The sequence below is a fragment of the Oryctolagus cuniculus genome, chromosome 16, assembly GCF_964237555.1.
Source record: "Oryctolagus cuniculus chromosome 16, mOryCun1.1, whole genome shotgun sequence".
In the NCBI taxonomy this organism is placed as follows: Eukaryota; Metazoa; Chordata; class Mammalia; order Lagomorpha; family Leporidae; genus Oryctolagus; species Oryctolagus cuniculus.
Window position 1 is genome coordinate 14,106,271 of NC_091447.1, and position 15,573 is coordinate 14,121,843.

Below are 15,573 nucleotides of genomic sequence, written 5' to 3' on the forward strand. Positions count from 1 at the left end.
TCAGCTGGATCTAATTGATTTCTATAGAACACTTTGTCCAACACCAGAAAAATACACATTGTTCTCAATCTCACCCAGAACATCCACAAGCCCCTAGGAGAATTGGTGCATGTGACCCTCCTCCTTGTCAGTTACAATGTACCATGTCACAGCCTGAGACAGTTAAGTTCAGTCATACATGTGCACTTCCCCTGGGCCAGCCACACCAACCCACGATGCATGGATGACTCCCCAGTGGTATGGCGACTTCCATGTTGGGACACCTCGGTATAGGATAGGGGTTGGATAAAAGGCTCACTCCTGCCAAGTCACTTCCAAATGGGCCATGATGCTGGGAGCCCAGGGTGGGGATGGGGCTGCCATGCCCTGCCCCAGGATGCAGAAGAGCACATGTGTCCTCTCCTAACTCGCCACATGTCCAGGTCCAGGCACCTGCTGGACAGGGAGGGCAGCTGTAGGAAGGATAAGGAAGGGGAGGCCATGGGGGGTTGGGACAGCAGGGGCCAGGTGAGCAGCGGCTGAGAGCCCAGGGAGGCAGCGAGGCAGAGGGTGGAGGGACTGCACACAAGCTGAGTCTCCAATTCTCCAGTGCGTGTTTCGTTGCCTTATTGTATGTCACTAGCAAAAGAGAACATAAAGCAAAATTAGTAAGAACTGCCATAGGAGAGTTACAACCTGAGTACTGTCCATTCAGGAAGCCACCTGTATGCTGTATTGAAATCTTGCCAGTGCTTGTAACTCCATGCCTTCTCATAGCTGTACCATGTCTGCATTAGATTCTCCTGGGTATAAATTCTAAGAAGAATAAAGTTTTGAGCCATCTTATTCAATTCCCTTTCAGATCATAGCAATGTCCCTAGGTCCACCTCACACTCAATGGCTGTGGTGGCCCAGGCACTCTCACTGGCTCTGTGCCTTGGCTTCAAGGACAGGACCACTGCCTGCCCTGCAGGGGACAGGTGCATCTGTGATGTTCCAGTCACACAGGGAGTGCTGTCCATGCAAAGCAAGTACCCTCAGCTGTTTTTAGGGGCTGTATTAGCTTTTCATGACTATAATGAAATACTCGAGGAAACTAACTTCATGAAGAGACAAGGTTCAGTTAGCTCACAGTCTCAGAAGTTTAAGTCCAAGATGGGGCAGCCCATTGTTTCGGTCTCTGATGAAGGCAGCAGGTGGCAGTGACACAGAGCATGTGCTGAGAAAGGAGCCTGTGGCGAGCCAGGAAGAAGAGAGACCGGCTGGGACTGGCTCCACTTTTATAACCCTGCCTCTCACAAGTAGTACCTTCAGGGAGCATCCTCCAATGACCTAGGGACCTCCCACCAGGCCCCACCTCCTAAAGACTCCGCCCCCTCCCAATAGCACCCCACCCTGGGGACAAAACCTTTAACACATGGGTCTTTGGGAGACATCCAAACTAATATTCAAGCTGTAGCAGGAGAAAGCTCAGTATGTAGAAAGCCACATTTCATCCATCAAAGCAATTCAACTGAACAACTCAAATCAATGCTATTCAACAAAATGTGCAATAAACCGGGGTGGCACGATTTCATCACAAAGGCATATTAGCCCGACACCACCATCCCACACTCCTGCCATTGAGAACCTATGATAACTCAATAAAAACCCAATGAGGCTTTGTTCCCACTGAGATTTCACCACCAGAATCCAGGGAGCAAACCACAGTTGGTGCAGAGCGCTGGCAACAGCAGCCGGTTCAGCTGAGGAGGGGTTCCCCCATGGCTGATGGTGAATAATGCCACGGCGACTGTAACACAGGGAAAGAAATCGTCATCTGCGAGCGTCAGCGCCTTCCGAGTGGATCCTGGAAAAACGAAAAGCCTTTTCCTTCTGCCACCTTCCTCAGTTGATTTAATGGCCTGGGGCTGGACTTCAGGGGTGGGGACAGAGACAGCAGAAACTGGATGAATTGGTTTTGTTCCCAAAAAGGAGGTAGAAGAGGAATCTGGCCGGAAGCTGAAGGCTGCATTATGGAACAATGGCCAAGGGATTTTTGTTTTTGTTTTTAGACAATTATGTCTTGAATTCAGTGTTACAGTCTATGTTGCTATGGTAACAGGATGATATGGAATACTGATGGAGATCACCATTCTTGACCCCAGAAATTTCAGAATGGAGGTGGGGTAACAATGGCTTTAGGAAACAGAAGAGAATTAAGTTCCTAGATTCTGCAGATCCATAGGGCTATCCTAACCTACAATGAGCTAAGCTGGCAAGGGTGAGGCCGGCGCCATGGCTCACTAGGCTAATCCTCCGCCTTGTGGCGCCAGCACACCGGGTTCTAGTCCCGGTCAGGGCGCCGGATTCTGTCCCGGTTGCCCCTCTTCCAGGCCAGCTCTCTGCTGTGGCCAGGGAGTGCAGTGGAGGATGGCCCAAGTGCTTGGGCCCTGCACCCCATGGGACACCAGGAGAAGCACCTGGCTCCTGGCTTCAGATCAGCGTGGTGCGCCGGCCGCGGAGGCCATTGGAGGGTGAACCAACGGCAAAGGAAGACCTTTCTCCCTGTCTCTCTCTCTCACGGTCCACTCTGCCTGTCAGAAAAAAAAAAGAAAAAAAAAAAAGGCTGGCAAGGGTGGCCAGCAGCTGCCATGAGCAGCCATGCAAAGCCAGAAAAGGATTAGCCTCGCCCAAGGACAGGTTTGAGCCTTGCTAAGTCCCCAGGAAGGAAGTCCGTGGCATGTTCTGCATGATAACAGTGTCTCTGTGTACCTGGAGCCCTTGGCCCATGGCAGGTCCATGGTGTTAATGTGATTGGTGATGCCTTGGGCCATCTGGGGTCACCTTGATTCCTAAGGGCTGCAGACTAAAGTGAGCCACGTGACTGACCCCAGTGAGAGCCCTGGGCATGGAGGCTTGCATGGGTTCTCTGGCTAGCAATGCTCTGCGAGGAGTGGCTGCTGTTCCAAGACTGTTGGGAGAGGCCCATGGAAACTCATGGCCTCTCTCTCGCGGACTCCTGGCTGTGCTGTTTCCCTTTGCTGGCTTTCAGCTCCAAATGTGGCTCTGAGTTGTAACTGCAAGTACACGGCTGGTTCTGGGTTCTAGGACTCATCAAAGCTGAAGGTGGCCTTGGGGATCCCTAGACTACAGCTTGTCTCTTCTCCCCAACCAGGTGAGCACAGAGAAAGGAACAGAGGTGTGTCGCTCCCCCTCTTCGTGGAGGAACGACACTAAACCCTGCCTAGGCTTCATATCCGAGTCACGGCACCATTATGTCGCTCCCCCTCTTCATGGAGGAACGACACAGGACCCTGCGCTGTTCTTTCGTCTGCTCGGCCCTCCCCGGGTTTGCTGCTGGTTCTTCCCGGGTTGGCTACTATCCCTTCCACCTCCGTGGAAGGGCAGTTCCCCCTGGCCACATTCCCCACTTCCGCAGGGGAGCGGCACACCGCCGGCCGGCTTTTCTCGGGGGCTGCACAGGTGTTCCTTCAGATGTTCCCCTTAGATGTTCCTTGGTGCATGCCGTCTCTCTCCTCCTTTATAGTCCTCCTCCACCAATCCTAACTCGGCTGCCCACACGCCGAATACGCTGCTCTCCTCCAATCAGGAGCAAGTCCTACAGTTTATTAGCTGAACTGGAGGCAGCTGTGCAGAAGCTGTTTACTTCTCTCCCAGCGCCATATTGTGGGAGAGCAGATGCATAGAATAAGTCTTAATTCCAGTAACTCAGTCTAGTCCGGTTTGCTCCCCACAGAGGTGCCCTCACCCCAGCCCTGTACCCCAGATCATGGGACCCTACCCTGCCCTGAAAGGGATGTGACAGGGGAGTGCTCAAAATGAACAGGATGGAAGTTTTACCACCAAATTTGGACAGGTAGAGTGAAGAGGCCCCTGGGAAGTCAAGTCAGCCTGAGGTGTGGAGAGAGCCAGCCCGATGCTTCCAGGAGGAGTTAATGACAGGAGTCATTGGGGAGGCCTGTCGATCTTCCCACCGGGAGGCAGCAGCACACGCAGTGCATGCTGGGTCCTCGGCTTTGCCTGGTGTCACCCTGAGCCATCACTTCAGCAGAGGCTTCAGCAGGTGGGAGGGTTGGAGCGGCGAGGTTGTGGGCGTTGACGCGTGATGCAAAGAGAGTCACACTCTGTGCCCAGTCCCCCCGAGTCCCTCCCACCGCTTCCTCGGCTCCACAGCCCCAGTCTTTCTCCCTCCAGAGCTCTGATCAGCTGGCCATTTTCCACTGGCCATCACCTCCAATGCTCTTTGTATCTGAGGCACTTCCCAAAGTGCTTTCCTCTGGGGGATTTTCCATTCCCACTGTCCTCTAAGGTCACCCAGGAACGGGGCTGCAATGCGGTCATTGTCCATTTTCTACTTGCATGCACATGCCAGCCTGGCCCATCCGTAAACACAGGACAGGCTAGACTTTTCCCTCTCCTGCAGCTGCTCGGAAGGAGGAGACACTGGGCTGACGTGGGGAAGGTGGGGAAAGCTCACCTGCACCTGTCCCAGCCGACTCCACAGACCAGCTGTGATGGCAGCCACCAGGGGACCATTCCCAGTTGTCAATGGGGGCAGATGGGCCACTTACCAAATGGGGACCACTTTAGCCTATCGATAGAGGAGGAGGTAGAGAAGAGAGCAAGAAAGACTGAGTGAGTAGAATAAAATAAAACAAAACAACCCACAAAAAACCCTGTTATTTGTTTTCCCTATTTTAAAATTTGCTTTGGATTGCCCTGAACAGTCAGGTGAGAAGATCCACCTGCCGGCTCCCCTCCCCAAGTTGGCCGCCACTGGGCTTTCGTTGTGCTTCTGCAGTCCCCCTTAGCTGCCTGCCAATTTAACAGCCTCCAAGCCCAGGGGTGGGCAGTTGGGACCCGGCTCAAGCAGTTAAGAGTGAAGATTTCCATGGGGCTTGAGGAGGCTCTGCAGCCTGGTGGGCACGGGAGCCACTAGAGGGCGCCTAAAGCCCACACGTGAACAGAGCCCGCCCCAGCCCACTGTCGGTACTTGGGGCGGGTTTCCCGTCAAGCTCTGGATGCAGGGCCCTCTCAGGGCCCAGGAAGAGATTCTAACTTTTTTACCCAAAATAAAGAAATTAATGTCATTCCTCTGGATTATATGCATCTTTATACCAACACAGTAGTAAAACATACTTTCACATACACATGACAAAGACACACATGCACACACATACACAGACACACAAGGATGCCTCAAAAAGTTCATGGAAACGCACATTTTCCAATATGCATGGGTTTCAAAATTCTTTTGCTTCAAAATAAACATGTACATTCCATATTTTACGAACTGTGTGCCGGTGTGCTGGGAACATAAATGCACAGAGGGGCCAGCGCCGCGGCTCACTAGGCTAATCCTCCACCTAGCGGCGCCGGCACACCGGGTTCTAGTCCCAGTTGGGGCGCCGGATTCTGTCCTGGTTGCCCCTCTTCCAGGCCAGCTCTCTGCTGTGGCCAGGGAGTGCAGTGGAGGATGGCCCAAGTGCTTGGGCCCTGCACCCCATGGGAGACCAGGAGAAGTACCTGGCTCCTGCCATCGGATCAGCGTGGTGCACCGGCTGCAGCGCGCCAGCCGCGGTGGCCATTGGAGGGTGAACCAATGGCAAAGGAAGACCTTTCTCTCTCTCTCTCACTGTCCACTCTTCCTGTCAAAAAATAAAAATGCACAGAGGAAGGGACCGTGCAGGGAGAGCATCCAGGGCCTGAGACACACCCACGGCCCTGCCCACTTTCCTGTATCCCCTTTGGAAAGCACATCCGAGGTGTCAGTGACGTGGAACACCAGCTCCCAGGGGGCACCTGCCCTCGTGGGCATCTTTCAGGACGCACACCTGCATTTATGCACTTGATGCAAAAGCCCCAGTCCCAGCCACACGGCCTCTTGATTTTGCCTCTAGTCCCCACCGCCTCTGCCCACCTGCTACTGCCACTGTCCTCCATTGTGTCCTGCCCGTGGGCAGGGACTGGGTCTTGTGTGTCTCCACGCCTGCTGCCAGGCCGTGGGCTCATTGATTATGTGACTGATGTGGGACGAAATAGGCAGGAAGTAAGTTTAGGACTGCCGAGCTGGAAGTCACCAGCCCCCATATGTAAGTCAATCCTCCTGCTTGTCAATCAAAACACCCCCTTTCCCAGGGTGCACCTGCTTCACTCCGGACCTAAGAAGAAGATACCATGCAAATATAGATATGGAGCTCCACGTAGCTTGTGGGAGTGCCACATATTTCCTGGGTGGTTTCACACCTGCAGAGGCCTGGAGCTAGCTAAGGAGGCCTACAACTGGGAGGGTCTCTCTCTCTCTCTCTCTCACACACACACACACTCACTCTCTCTCTCTCTCACATTGCCAGTCACCCTCTCTGCCTCCCATCTCCCACCCCTTCTTTCTGGCAAACCTCCTGGCCCACTGCCCAGCCATGATCGGTACCTGTGTGGGGCAACCCATGCTCACATCTGTGTGTGTGTAATGTATTTTCTTTCTCCCTTTTTGAATAAAATGCACCTTACATATATCAGCCCTTGTCTTTGTGCGTGAAAAGGACCTGGAGTAAAAAAAAATAAAAAAATCGATAAGCCTGCCCACTCACCCACATCTTGATGAATGGATGAACAAAGTTGCCATTGAGGAGGCAGTTACTACTCAGTGCCATGGCGACCTGGCCTGGCCATGCCTCCTCCCTGTCCTGGAGCCTAAGATGGCCTAGTCCCGGGACAAGAAATGCAGAAAGTGCTGTGTCCACAGCCCAGAGGGATGCCTCTTTCTCCGTCAGTCTCCCCGACCCCGGCTCACCCCACAGCAGTCAAACTCCAGGTCCAGCAGGTGCTGCGGCTCCATAGGCTAATCCTCCTCCTTGCGGCGCCGGCACACTGGGTTCTAGTCCCTGTCAGGGCGCCGGATTCTGTCCGGCTGCCCCTCTTCCAGGCCAGCTCTCTGCTGTGGCCCGGGAAGGCAGTGGAGGATGGCCCAAGTCCTTGGGCCCTGCACCCCATGGGAGACCAGGAGAAGCACCTGGCTCCTGCCATCAGATCAGTGCAGTGCGCTGGCCGCAGTGCGCCGGCCGTGGCGGCCATTGGAGGGTGAACCAATGGCTAGGAAGACCTTTCTCTCTGTCTCTCTCTCACTGTCCACTCTGCCTGTCAAAAAAAAAAAAAAAAAAACAACAAAAAACAAACAAAACAAAACAAAACAAAACAAACAAAAAAACCAACAACTCCAGGTCCAAAACAACATGGCACCTGCAGAATGCAAGGTGTGTTTGGAGATGGGGCGGCCAGGCACGGCCCCGCCTCCAGCCCCAGCTCCTGCCGCCTCTGAAGCGCCATTCATCTGGGGTTTGCAGGAGACCTCCTGTCTTCCAGACCCTGTCTGTGCTTTGTCCCTGGTCCCTTCTGGGCTGATTCTGAGGGGGCAGGGAACATGGCATCGTGGTGCACACTGGGAAACAGGGCTGCTCCCAGCATCAAACTCCACCCGAGCCAAAGAAACAAAAGGGGCCCAGGGCGATGCCAGGGCCGTGTGGATGACTCATGGGTGGGAAGTCTATGGTTTTTCCTCCTTTTCCCTCTGGGTCTGCTGCCAAGGCGCTTTCATGGGTGGGAAAGGGCTCTGCCCATCAGATTCCATCCTTGGGCTCCCGTGCATCCAGCCCTTGCTCCTCTGGCCAGCCATAGGCTTTTCTAGAAGCTTATAAGGGGCTGCTCTACCATTGCAGTAGAGGCTGGGGCTGTGCCTAGCTCATCTAGACCTGTGCCAGCCAGCCAGGTGAGACCGGGGCAGGACTGTCACATCACTGGGCTGAGGGTAAGGGCTCCAGACAGCGCTCATTAGTGAATGGGCTCAAGGGGGTCCCTGACCTCTGAGAGCCATCACTGCAGGCACAGACCTCCGGCGTGGCTTGCCTGGAACCTGCTCTGGGAACTTGAACTTGGATTCACCTTAGCCTAAGCGCAAAGGTATGCACCTGGACAGCTCCCAGTGCCTGAGGCGGGCAGACGCCAGCATAGGAGAGGAGCCTATGGGGACCTCTCTGGATCCCCCGGGAGTGCCACGGGACCCTCACTCCAGTGGGTGGTGGGTATCTCCACTCTCGCGACACCTGCAGCCCAGCAGGCAGCGTGGCCCTGTGTTGGTGAAGGTGCCCGGCTGGTGACAGCACTGTGAGACCTGTGTGCTCATCCTGCCCCCCCAACCCTGCATGGGAAATTGCAGCTTTTCCAACAGCCACACAAATACCCATCCCCACCACGTGCCTGAACATTGACAAATCCATGGGGAAACTAACAGCTGCTCCAGGAAGCGATAATTAGATGAGGAGGGGGATAAGGCCCCCCAGTACAGAGGCTGTCACTGCATTGGGGGGACTAAATCCAGCGTGAGGGAGGCCTGGGTAGAGGGGCGTCCTGTGAGGCGTGGGGGCCAGGACCCCTGCAACCCGGGGCAGGAGCACGTGTGTGACCTCCCCTGGAAGCACCACAAGGCCTGGAGCATGGCCAAGTTCACAGACGGATCCTCCGGCTGAACACAGCAGTGCCTTGGCGCCCGGCTGATGCTGTCCCAGGCGCGGAGTACATTGCCTGGAAATTGGAGCACGGTGTGGTGTCCCCCTGGGGTGCAGGACAGGGACGCGGGGAGCCAGAGACATTGCTAAACCCCGCTGGGCCTTTTAACTCTCTCGGGAGCAGGGGAGACTTACCTGATTCCTTCCAGACTAGCTTTTACCTTCCTCCCCTTTGCAGAGAACAGAGGTCAGTGCCTGGGTCACTCAGGTGTGGGCACTCTCTGGGTCTACTTCTGCCCCAGCTGCTTGGTTTCTGTAATTAAGGGCAAGAGCGAGAGTAAGAGCGAGACAGAAAGAGAGAGACTGCCTTAAGTTGTAAAATCAGGGAATAGCCACCCACTGGACCAGGTCCCAGGAAAGCTAGGAGCTGCTTCATTACTTGGACACAGGTTTTGCCTGGGGCCAAGCCACACTGCTGGGTTGAACCAGGCTTCTGGAGAACAGGTGTTTCCATTGTGCCCGGGGCTCCTGAGTGCCCGCCAGGTGTCGCTAATGACTCACATTTTGGTCCTGCTGGTGGCACACACCTCCTCAGTCAACACAGACTCATTAAGTAACTAATGAGAATTATATGCTGCATTGAGTGCTTTGTAGATTGAAATTCCTTTCTGGCAGGATTGTCTTCAGGACAGAAGATGGTAAAGTGCAAAAGTAAGGGATGGTCTCGAATGTTCTTTCCCATAGCTGGAGAGTTTGCCTGGGGGCATTTCGAGGTTGTTTCGAAAGTCTCTCCCTCGACATCTTCCAGGCACATTGTGTCTCCTGTGGGCTCTCCAGCACCTCCAGAATCTGTAATGATAAAATTGCAATTCTGCATTGTGCAATCTTTTTTTCCAGGAAGGAAAGCTGGAACGAGGAGGCAGCCACTGAACGGGTCTGTGCCGTCCAGGTTGAAGGCATGGCTGGCAGAGGAAGTCATGAGCCCGGGGTGGCCCTGTGACCACTTGTGAGACGTCCTCCTGCCTGTGGCAGCTCACTGGCCCTTGTTATAACAAAAGACTGGAAGATGAGTCTTCAGCTGAGTGGGTGGGAGGCAGAGAGGCCAAGACTGGGCGGCCCACTGACTTGGCCTTGGTGAGGGCCCTGTTGGCTGCACCCCAACGTGGCCTCATGGGGGGAGTGTGTGAGCAGCAGACACATATGGCAGCACAGGAAGCCAGAGAGGTTCAGGGTTGCATTTCTGTAACAACCCACTGGGAACTGACCAGGGGCCCGTGAGAACTATATTAACCCCTTCCAAGGCTAGCCCCTCCCATGACCAAGCCACCTGCTCTAAGCCGCAGCTCTCCAAAGTTCACCTCGTCTCACATCACACTCTGGTGGGCCACACTTCCAACATAGGGGCCTACGAGACCACATCTAACCCACATCCAAATGCTGCCTTAGGTGGAGACACAGAGACAGAGTTCCCATTGAATGGTCCACTCCTCCAAATGCCCACCATGGCCAGATCAAAACTGGGAGGTGTGAACTCAACCCAGCTCTCCCATGTGGGTGGGGATCCAGTTACTCGGTCATTACCACTTTCTCCCCAGGTCTGCATTAGCAGGGTGCTGGAGGCAGGAATTGAACCCAGGCATGCCAGTGTGGTTTGCAGGCGTCTCAGCCTCTAGGCTAAATGCCTTCTCTGAAGCTTCTTTGATTCCTTCCACATCCTGAGCTGGGACTGCTTCCAGCTTGCGTCTGGAGGTTTGGAGCATCATTGTTTACCTTATGTCAGCTGTCAATCAAAATCGTGAGTTCCTCCTGCCCTCTGGCTCAGAGATTGACTTTGACCATGATGAAATCCCAGAAATGCATGGGGTTGAAGGTCACTGTGTGACATCCAGATTACTGCTGGGTTCCGATTCAGGCCTCTCGGAGACTTCAAACCACACATGTCCCAAACTAAGCTTTTAAAAAATATATATTTATTTAAGTCAGAGACCTCTTGGAGGAGTGGCCAGGAGGGGGCTTCCTAGAGAGGCAAATCCCAAAGGGGCTGGTGGTGGTGGGGTTTTTAAGTACAATTTTGGGGAAAAACCTGACATTCATTCATTAGTTATAAAGTGGGGTCAAAACCCATCAAAAGACCTGATTTTAATCTTATTTGCTCTGTCTGGCTTGTTCACGATAAAACAAAAACCCATCTGAAGGGTGGTACAGGTAACTTGTTTTCACAATAAACTGAGCTGAGGAGGGTGGAATCACCACTCCCTTGCTATTCTCAAGATAAAACTGGAAGCTCCCAAGGAATGGGCGGGCAGGCACTGCTGACCTTGCTAAAGATAACTCTTGGGGGAAGCAAGCGCTTTGCACCCCCAGTTTTCATCAGGACCGACCTGACTGCCTATTAACTTGTCTGACTCCTCACCTTCCTCCCCCAGAGGAACGGACCCTAACTTCTGTTAGGGGTACGGGACGGCAACCACTCTGGCTTCTTCAAGCCAAGTAGGGAACAGCAGTCAAGACAGGGTTCCCACAGGAGGTGGCCTCTTGAGGGAGACGCAGCGCCAGCTCGCAGAAACTGCTTCCATCCCAGGTTTCGTGTGCCTGGCCTTCTAGAATTTCAGTTTCAAGTCTGGAGAAAACGAATCTAACAAGCAGATTATAGACACAGAGTCTAAAACAAAGGACAGAGTCATTATTAGAGGACCTAAGAAAGTTTTCCCCATGCATAGAAACATAGAAGCTGACAGGGAGGGGCTTGATAATAACCAGGTGGGTGTGAAGGCCTTGCCAGGTACATATGGGTCCAGACCTATCTGTCTCTTCACATGGGGTCCTGGAAGACATCATTAGAGGAGCTGTGAAGCTCCGTAGGGAAGGCACCCTGTTGACTCCCACTACCTAGCTGGCCTGGGAGGAGAGCTGGCCTGAAGAGCAGGCAGGTGGCATTTCTACAAGGAAATTCACAGTTCTGCCTGCAACATTACTGCCCCTAGGCCATCCCTGCAACAGCAGTGGCTACTTTGGAAGCTGGGCCGAGTGAAGGGCTTTTCAGCTTAGAGCCAACAAGATCTACAGCTCGGACCTGGGCATCCCCCGACTCCAGGGCAGTTCTGTTTCCAGTGCCCCAGCTCTCAGCTGGCAGAGCTGCCAGGGCTCTCCATGACTGCTGTCTGTCGAAAGCCCTGGCTTTCCACATCAGAAACCAATGCTGCCGAACTGAGCCCTCCCTCAAAGCTGCTACCTCCAAGGTGGCTTCCTTTCTGGCTTAGAGCAAGGCTTGACCTGGTCCCACTTCTCTCTGACTTCCTCCACCTCTCTCCCTTCTCTGACTGGCTGTAGCCACACCAGGCTGCTGCTTGGTCCTTAAACCCCAGGTGCACCCTCAGCACCTGTGCACCTGCTGTTCCCACTGCTTGGAAAGCTTCCCTCCCCCCTCCCCGATGCCTGTGTGGCTGCTTCCCTGACCTTCTTCAAGTCTTCCCAGCATGACTGTATTAGTCTCCTGGGACTGCTTTAACAGAATACCAGCCATGGCATGGCTCCAAGGAGAGAGTTCACCATCTCACAGTCCTGGGGGCTGCAGGTCTGAGATCCTGGAGTTGGCAGACTCAGTCTCTCTCTCTCTCTCTCCCCCTCCCTCTCCATCTCCCTCCCTCTCTCTCTCCTTGGCTTGCACACCATTGTTTTCATGCTCCCTGGAGTTCTCCCTGTCTGTCTGTCTCCAAATTTCCCCCTCAGTAGAACTCCAGCCGGACTGCATTAGGGCCAGACCTAGTAATCCTTCTTTAACTTGAAGCCACCCATCTCAGAAATGGCCCTAAACTTTGGTACTGGGGGTAAGGACTTCACATACAGATTTTTCCTGGCGGCTGGTGGGGTGGGCGGGAATACCTTAACCCATAACAAAGACCTTCTGGTGACCTTGTGGTTCCACACGTGCTGCCTGTCCCAGCTGTTGCCTCTTCAGAACCAGCCGACACACTCCAGGCCCTGGATGGCTTTGCCCTGTCTGTGGTCTATCCCTGTCGTTTGCTCACAGCCCCGTGAAGACAGGCACAAGTGGTTCTTTTTTTTTCTTTTTCTTTTCTTTTCTTTTCTTTTTTTTTTTTGACAGGCAGAGTGGATAGTGAGAGAGAGAGACAGAGAGAAAGGTCTTCTTTTTGCTGTTGGTTCACCCTCTAATGGCCGCCACGGCTGGCACGCTGCGGCCGGCGCGCCGCGCTGATCCGAAGGCAGGAGCCAGGTGCTTCTCCTGGTCTCCCATGGGGTGCAGGGCCCAAGTACTTGGGCCATCCTCCACTGCACTCCCGGGCCACAGCAGAGAGCTGGCCTGGAAGAGGGGCAACCGGGACAGAATCCGGCGCCCTGACCGGGACTAGAACCCGGTGTGCTGGCGCCGCTAGGTGGAGGATTAGCCCATTGAGCCGCGGCGCCGGCCCACAAGTGGTTCTGTTCTGGGTTGTTCGGCTGTCACTTGGAAGAGTTCCTGGCATATATTAGATGCTCAATAAAATGTCAGGTGAAGCGGATGCAGCCTGTTGTGGACGAGCGTTTACTTGCCGCCACCATGGGGCAGGAATGGAGGTAGATGGCAGGGGAGTTAGCTACTTGTTCTGCTTAAGGAAGAAAAACACCAAAGGCTTGTCGGTCAGGCTCTAGTGAGCTGGCCCTCCTTCCGGCTGCTCCTGCTGTTCTGCCTTACAAAGGGGGCTTTGTGTCAGCTCTGGGCTTGGAAGGATGGGCGGGCGCAGCCTTTGTGTTCGCACAGCAGCCGCTGAAGGCAGCCATGGAACTCCTCCAACACGGAGGGCACTCCCACCCCTTCCGCACGGACCCCCCAGATCCCCCAGACCCTGTGTCCTTCTCAGGCCGTTATTAGGAAAGGCCGTGCCGGAGCTCTGAGCAGCCCTTCGCCCTCCCGACTGCGACAGCGCTCAGCCCCACATCAGTTTCCCGACCTGGCAGGCTGCAGCACGCGCCCTCGTTCTGAGGAACCAGCCGGCGCAAGGAAGCCATCGCTTTGTCTCAGCCTCGTGGGGAGACCTGGGCCACTTCCGAAAGGTCGCCGACCCCGCGTGCAGCTCCCTGTAGCGCGCACGGAGGACGGACCCTCACTCCCGCAGCGGCCCCCAGGGGAAGAGACGCTGCAATGACCTTGTTTGCCCGGAAGGGGGAGCAGGAGGAGAGCAGTGCAGAAATTTGCCCGGGTCCCTGCAAGTCCCAGGGTAAGAAGTGATCATTAACTGAAGGTGCCAAGTTCCAGTCTTCGTGGGAAGCCCTCAGACGTCCTCGTCTTATTCCACACCCCCTGCTGGCCTCAGTGGCATTTCATCCTCCTCTCTATGAGCTGAGAAGCAGTGGCCAAGAGCAAATGAGAAACTCACGCCCGTCTGCCAGCTCTTGAGAACCGGAGGTCGTTCCCCACTGTGGGATGCATGGGACCCACTGCGGGGATTCAGCTAGGGGCTCGGTGCCAAATGGGGTCATCCCGGGGAACTCTGGGGCGGGCCGTACCTGTTGGATAGGCAGGGAAGGCGTTCTGGATGCCCCGGGTTGAGTGGTGGAGAAGAGACTGGCTGGGCCCGGGGGCTGCGGTCCCCTGTCCCCACCGCAGGGAGCCGGGAGCTGCAGCTGGGTGGCGCCCGCTGGCTGGAGGCCAGCAACACAGGGACAGCCAGGCAGGCCTGGGGGTGCTGAGTGCAGGGGCTCTTTGTATCTCTTGCGGCAGTCAGCCCTGGCAGGGCTGCGGAGTCAGCATGGGGAACAGGACGGGAAGGGGCGAGGTGGTGCCTTCCGGCCTCCTCCCACGGCCTTTTCCCTTCCAGCTTCTTCTGAGGCCCAGCCCAGGTCAACTGAATACAAAAGGGGCACAAGCAGTTCTTATTTCCTTCATGTGTGAGGTCACTTGACAAAACCCCATTCATTCGTGCAACCGCTGAGCTGCACCGGCCTTCTCGGCGTTGTGGGCTGGAGGAGGCCCCAGACACCCCCACCCCACCACCACCACCACCACCACCACCACCAGCATCCTCACCCGATGATTGAATTGCTGGTGGGATGTAGGTCTGTTTGCATGGCTTTGAGGGGGAAGAGCTGTTTATCCTGAAAGCAATCCTGGAGGCCTGGCCTCCTCCAATGAGGGCCAAAGTGTGTGTGCATGCACACACATACACACACTCACACACCCTCTCCAGCCTGCCTTCAACACTTAACACCCTCAAAGGCTCAGTGAGGCTTTCAGTGGATGCTGGAACGTGCTGTGCTCAGTGGGCACTGGTTTATCTCCACTAGAATACTGGTTGCAAAGGGTACCAATTCTTTCTGGAAGGCCTTTGCCCTGTCTCTTTGGCCCTGGGCAGGTAAGCAGAGAGAATAAGAGGAAGGATATTCAGGGTTGGTTCTATAGCTTGGAAGGAGCCATTGAAGGGGTTTATGCTGGGAGAAACGTGGTGAGATCTGTGAGTGAGGAACCATTTCTTTTGATGGCAGTTTTGAACACTGTATTGGGGGCAACAGAGAGAGAGGACAGCAAAGAGGGAGGTCACTGAATGGCCGGGGTCCCAGAGAGCCAGGGACTGGACTCATGCAGGGGAGTGCGGACATGGACGGACGGGGTGGCTGGTGAACTTGGTAAGCAGAGGGTTTGGTGAGGAGTCATGAGTTTCCAGGACTTGAACTTGGCCGGGGGTGGGGGTGAGGATGGCACCACACACCACAGAGGCTCGCTGGATCAGAGGGTGGGATGAGTCCTGGCTCCTGCGCTTCAGGTCCAGCTCCCTGCTAATGTCCCTGGGAAAGCAGTGGAAGATGCCCCAGGTACTTGGGTCCTTGTCACCATGTGGGAGACCCAGATGGATTTCCAGATTCATGGCTTCAGCCTGGCTAAGCCCTGGTTGTTTTGGCCACTTGGGGAGTGAACCAGTAGGTGGAAGATTTCTCTCTGTCCTTCCCTCTGTCTCTGTCACTCTGCCTGTCAAACAAATCAATCGTAGAGAGTGAGCCACTCACTGTTGACCCAGAACTTGGCAAAGATCTTGTCCCTATGTCTCAAGTCCCTGACGTGGGCCAACTGTGGCCAGGCTTGAGTCTCCCTGTGCCA

General features: G+C 54.8%; 1 long non-coding RNA gene across 1 annotated transcript; it reads right to left on the bottom strand.

The window, feature by feature from the left end:
- Window positions 1–3,721: 3,721 nt before the first annotated feature.
- LOC127492595 (uncharacterized) lies at window positions 3,722–14,401 on the bottom strand. The gene is made up of 4 exons (XR_007922099.2): window positions 13,989–14,401; window positions 9,045–9,332; window positions 8,679–8,796; window positions 3,722–4,573 (listed from the first exon to the last, which is right to left on the bottom strand). It is a non-coding gene; the product is annotated as an uncharacterized lncRNA (long non-coding RNA).
- Between the last annotated feature and the right edge of the window lie 1,172 nt (window positions 14,402–15,573).